Consider the following 6,652-nt stretch of genomic DNA (forward strand, 5'->3'; position numbering starts at 1 on the left):
AAATCATGTTTGACGGCACCGTCTACTTAGGTCCCGTTACGTGGTCATAAGTCTTTAAAACAACGTTTGACCAAAAGATATGTCGCATTCATTTCAAATGTAAAGATTGTTCAAAGTTTATAAGAATTGTTCCACCACAAGTTACGTTACAAAGTTATAAGTACAAATGAAACTTATGCGACATAATTTAAAAGTAGCCAAAAGACGCTCCATGTATGCATATATACTCGACATCCAATGCAAGTATCAAAATAATGAGCGGAAGCATGTATCATGTATCGTTCAAGGACCTGAGAAAAACATAGAAATCTGTCAACGAAAACGTTGGTGAAATCATAGGTTTAAGTAAGTAAGTACAAGTGAACCACAAGATTTGCAACAATGAGATAATAGTAATACATTCCAAAAGTTTGTTTCACGAGCACCCAATTATCAATGCTTAACATTCCTTCCATAGAACCCCATCACAATAGTGTTAGAACATACACTGTTTTTCGAAAATACATTTCATTCGTAAACGGTAGCGAACCGTTTGAATGAGGGTTTGTCAAACCCATATGGCCATATAACATAAGTTCTCGCTTACACCCGGCAAGTGTAACTAATGATAATCGAATTGAGGATTTTTGTTCAAACTCGTATGTAGAATGTTTGTTTTCCTGTACTTGTGTTCACTTAGTTAAAAAAAGAACGTTTATGTTTTCTCATCCCAAATGTAAGTTTCAAAAGAGTAAAAGTGGGACTATGATCTCACCTTGAGTGCACGAGTAGTAAAGTACTTCAACAAGTAAACGTGTGCAAAGAACAATACTAGTCTTGACCTAAACAATAGGTTGTATCAATAACGGTAAACACGATAGGTCAAAGATGTTCAATTAGTCCTATGGCTCGTTACGACTCGAATACTACAACATGTGAGTCAAATTGTCATGTTTCATGCAAGATTCAAGTTATAAAAGCATGTTAGAACGATTTCACAAACATTTGGTTAAGTTTGATTAAAAGTCAACTTGGTCGGTCAAAGTCAACGAAAAAGTCAACACGTTCGGGTCGGGTCCCGAACTATTTTTCTGAGGTTTTTAATCATATATGAGCATGTTAGAACAAGTTACATGTGAATCAGAGGTCCATAGCATAGCAAACATTTTCCGTAAAATGACCAACGAGGACAGTAGCCTGCCAGGGTATCTGGACGGCGTCCAGATTTTCTGGACGGCGTCCAGCTTTGAAGGCTGGGACGGCGTCCAGACTTTCTGGACGGCGTCCAGCTTTGAATACTGGGACGGCGTCCAAGTATCTGGACGGCGTCCAGGTTGGATTTCAAGTCTGATGCAGAACTCCTAAGTGCACGAACCAAAAACCAAATAAACACAATTTATGATCCGCAAACAATCAAGTCAAGCATTTTATACCGTTGGGAAGGTAATTTGACGAGGAAGACAACTAAACACATTTCATCAATCAATCTACCTATTATAACAACCAAAACCGCATCTAATGCTCAACATTAATCGCATACAAGTTCATAAATGCAATTAAATGATTCGGGCAACCAATTTACATGAATGATATGCCGTTTCGAAGGTAATCAAGCATACAATCCAACTAAACACTTACTAACCATAATCCATGGCATTCAATGCATCAAAAGTCCATATAAAGCTTATCAAACCCTAACTAACATCTCAAAACCATTAATCATGTTAATGTAAGTTTTTCATGTCAATCAACACACCAAAACGAAGTTAATGAAGTAACTAACACTTTGAACACACAACCATTAACATCTAAACACATTTTATCATTCAAAATCAAAGGTTAAACTAACCCATTTCAAGTGTTCATGCTAGTTACACCAAATAACAAGATCGAGCCTACAAATTACATACACGACATCACAATGAGCCATAGACACTAACTAACACCATTTCAAGTCAAAAACACGAATTTAGAGAAATCTAGAGTTTTAGAAATGTTACCCAAACGAGATGAAGTTGGTACCAAAATGAAGAGGATGAAGAGAGGATCACGAATATGTAATTTATTTTGTTGTAAGCCTCCTAGATCGAATTTAGATGATGATTGAATGGATTTGGTAATTGTGTGTGTGTTCTTGCTAGAGAGAAAGAGAGAGAGATTGAGATGGTTGAATGGTGGTGATTGGGGTGGACTAGTTGACCTAGTCAACTAGTTTGCCCCGTGTCAATTTTAGTCCCTAAAGTTTGAATCGGGTGCGTGAATTACCTAATCGAGATAATTTAAAACGCGTATTAAAGAAAGATGTTATAAATATATAACGGAATTTAAAATAGTTAAACGGAAAGTAACCAGAAAAAGGTGGGATGTTACAAACTCTAACTAAACATTAGTTAAAATGACCATTTTTCATGAATGTGCAAAACAGTCCTGTTTTGCACTATAAATTCTTAGCCAAGTTTAAAAATAGCAAAACTCATTTATTTTATTTTATATTTTTACAAAATACTCTAATAATATCATTAAACACACATACAAAAGGAATTACTTCCAGGTTTCATGTAAAATACTTTTTAATGATGATCTTTTTGACTCAAATCTGATTACAACAAAATCTTGTGACAATTTGTTGGGTCTATTTCTCAATGATTACTTAATGGTTTTTGGTGATTCAACTTGCCATGTTTTCCTTATTATGTATAGTTTTCAAATCATAAGCCTATATTTCCAGATCTATCTTATAATTTGATTTATGAATGATCTTTTGAATCTTGGTCAGATTGCTTCAAATCTAGACCTTGAGTCACAAAATAAAAATGAAAAATAACTTTTTCTTTGAGATAATTCAAGAAAACTTTACTGGATCACATGGACATATATATGAACATCATACTAAAAGACGAGTTCCTGAGACCAAGCATAAGTTGGTTTTTAAGTCATGAACTTCAAGTAGAAATTTTGGACAGATTTAAGAAAAAATGTGTTCTTGAGTTTTAACCATTTTCTCTCGATTTTATGTGTATAGATCTATAAGTTATGATTTTTATGAGTCTTTTTATATATTAATGTTCATGTTTTAAGAGTCTCATCTAAGATCAATACTAAGTCTTATGAACAATCATGGTGTTTTACAACACTATGTTCTTTCATTAAGATCTAGTTGATGAGATCCCTTGTTATAACTTAATGTAATAACAAAAACAAAACTTGTAAATGATAGATCTCAGCCCTTTTTATGGTTATATGGTGAAAAAGCTTTAGAACAATCTTTGTGTGTTAGTAACACACTATGTTCTTATCATTACATCCTTGCTTTAACATTGAAAGGACTAGAAATCATGATGTAAACTATGTGTAATTCAAGTAGTTCTTACTATTTTTGAAGATTGTTCTTGTTAAAGAAGATAATGAAGATTGATCAAGCATATTTTCACGAGGTCAAGGTGAACCTACGCTTGAGTGAATAATAGGGTTTAAGGACTGACAACATTCGGACCTCCGACGCTTAGTCGTGGATAATCCACATCAGTATCGTTTCGATTCCGATGGGGTGGCCCATTTGAGAGTCCACCAACAACCTAGCATACGAGGTTGAGTGGCCTAAAGACATGAAGGTTTTATAGTTCGCAACATACCTGGAAGTCTTTAAGATCGTATGAAGCTTTGTTCGTACGATGAAGATATGTATGCTGTTGTTACGTATGAGTAACGAATATGTTTTTAGGGTTTATGAGCTATGCATTTATAGGCTCACGAATTAGGGTTTCGATAGAATCCTTTCCCTAATTAAATGTGATCTCTTCCCAACTAACTTTCGCTATTTATGGAAAAGAATCCGAATTGATTATACCGTACATCTTTCTAGAATATACTAGACCCTTATGCAAGTATACAAAACTCGCATCAGATGGTATAGGCGCATATAGTGAGGCTATACCCGTGCCATATCTCTGACATGGCAATTTACATGCGGTTTAGGGCTTTGGATGCGTATTCCGCATAGTCTTGCGGATATGCGTATCATTAAGTCCCCCTAATTCGATGTTATATATAATGAAAATTAGTGTATGACGTCGAACTAGTAAGAAAATGTACACATAATGAACCACAACAACACCCTTGATCCAAATGAGCATGCTTAAGGATTTTGCTAAAAAATCCTAGTTGGATTCCAAATATAACTGGACAGTGCATAAGATTATTTAAGTATATATGCATAACCGGATACTGTATTAGCATTAAATGCAATGTATGCGTGCAGTCACTAACCTGTCTTTTCAGCTGCATTTCCTGCACCCGAGATGACAACTGTCACTGTTTTCTGAGAAGGTAATCATTGAAATTATGCAACCGCCTGTTGATGCTAACGTGCACCGGACATCTTAGCAAAGCGTTTAACTTAAGATTGATACACGTGTACGGCTACTATTATACCCTTGTTACTTTTTGACTCCCGTATTTTCCCTATAAATAGGGTTTTGGCTTTTTCGTATCTCATAATCTTTTCCCTTTTAAATTATTCAACCCTTTTCATCTTTGTTGCGAAGACCTGTTCTTGATTGTAAAAAAGGTATATTTCATACTCTTATACTTTGCATTATGATATGTAACTGTAGTTACATTTTTTATGTATCATTCATATGTTGTTCTGATTCTAACATTGTAGATGAAGTTGGAATCTTACGCACCCATTCCTACCACTGACTCTGGCAACCATTCTCTTTCGTCGGTCAGTCATTTAGACATAATACCTTCACTATACCAAACTCCTGATACCAGAATCTTGGGTAACCACAAAAGGTTACATGATGAAGGTATTAATTTCGACAGTCTAACTTTTTACTGAATATTTTATTCAAGTATTAATACGCCATGTTTATCGTATTTGCAGGTCTAAGTGGTGTATCCCATCACTCCAAGCATGTATGCCTGATTCCTAATGATTCATCTTTACCTACTCCGAACGTAAATGAGTTCATGAAGATTCCTCTTCCATTTTTTGCACAACGGCTATCTTTTATACAATCATGTGCCCCTCATCAACTAATGCAGAAATTTTCCTCGCTTTCACCTTCCGAAGAACTTTACATGGACATGCAATCGACGCTGTTTAACTTTTCCAAGGATCTGAATCGTTTGCAACTTAAATCTTCTACGCTTGCTCATCCCCCACCACCCTCGTCAACAGAGACGTCCAAGATAAATGCCTTACAAGAGGATAATGCAAATCTAACTGCCCAACTAGCGGTTATGGTAAATGCGCATGTGCAGGCAGAAGAGCGGATCAATGCTATAATGTTTAAAAGGCAGCAGGAGGAGGATCAGTATGTTGCTGAAAAAAGGTTTATGGAGTCTGAGATTACATCGTTGTCTGCAAAGCTTAAAGAATCGGAGAATCATGTCATCTTTTTAAACAAAAGCTTTAGTGACTGGATTGCGTCCCAGGAGTCATGGGGCACGAAACATGACGCTATAAAGGCGGAGTATGACATTCTCCGAAAGGTTTTACCGAACCTTGTCCAGCATGCTCTCGACGGCAAAGCCGTCGAGCAGCAATTTGGTGCAGCCATGGTTGCCGTACGTGCGTATGAGCAAACCCTGTTCTGGAATGTTATTCGCCAGAGCTGTATGTGCCCCATGTGATTCCTCCAAATATTGCGGAACTTCTCTCTTATGGATCCAAAGAAAAATGTGAAGAAGCTTGTGCCCGACTTCAACAAATACCGATCCCCCATCTACGATATCTCATCAATGATCCTACCATCTTCGCTCAGGAGATAATCATTGAAAAACTCGACTGAGTTTGTTAAGCTACCCAGGATAGATATTACTTATCCATCCTTGGGTAGCGTTTTTTGCTAGTGAGGGATGGGCCTGGCAACCTTGGAGGTTTCGCATCCCTATATTATATTTTTATTTTATGTTTAAAGCAAGGTATGCATCTGATCACTGTGTGCGAGGATGGCATACTCTCCTTAGTGTAGGGCAAACATTCCAGCCAATGCCACCCCTTTTTTATTTTTTATATTAGCGTATAGTAGGTCCAATTTTGGTTCAAGTCCCGCTTTTATGCTAAGCGGTTGACTTTATATCTTCTAAATGTAATTTGTTAGCTTTGATTGAATATAATTTATTAACTTTTGGTTAAGTTACAATTATTGCGTTTTTATGAAATCACCATGGAGGTTATAATGATTCATTACAATTTTATGCACTCAATAACTGTTGTTTGAATAAATGCCATGACTTCATGACCGGAGCGACCCATCAATCGTTTCATGATATTTTTATTCTTGCACTAACAATCCAATGTTTTACGCAAAAGTAAGCAAACCAATGCTTATAAGTTTATACTCAAGACTTTTATAAAAATTTTTATAAGTATGTACGCATATACAATCCAATGTAATTTACCCGTACTATAGACAAACCAATGTCTATACTCAAGAGTCTTCCGGCCACACCAATGTCCGGGTTATTTAAACAAGTAAACCAAACTTGTGTTTTATAGTCTAGACTGTGCAAGTCTACGTCTTGCGCGGTGTACGAGCATTGAAACAAACCAATGTTTTACTACTGTCACCATTAAAAATAGTATTAGTAACCAAACTAAACTATGCCACTTGAGACTCGGAGTGTGCCCCTGTGCGGCTTATGGGGCATGCAATCAACAAAT

This window comes from Rutidosis leptorrhynchoides, chromosome 3 (genome assembly GCF_046630445.1).
Source record: "Rutidosis leptorrhynchoides isolate AG116_Rl617_1_P2 chromosome 3, CSIRO_AGI_Rlap_v1, whole genome shotgun sequence".
Classification (NCBI taxonomy): domain Eukaryota; kingdom Viridiplantae; phylum Streptophyta; class Magnoliopsida; order Asterales; family Asteraceae; genus Rutidosis; species Rutidosis leptorrhynchoides.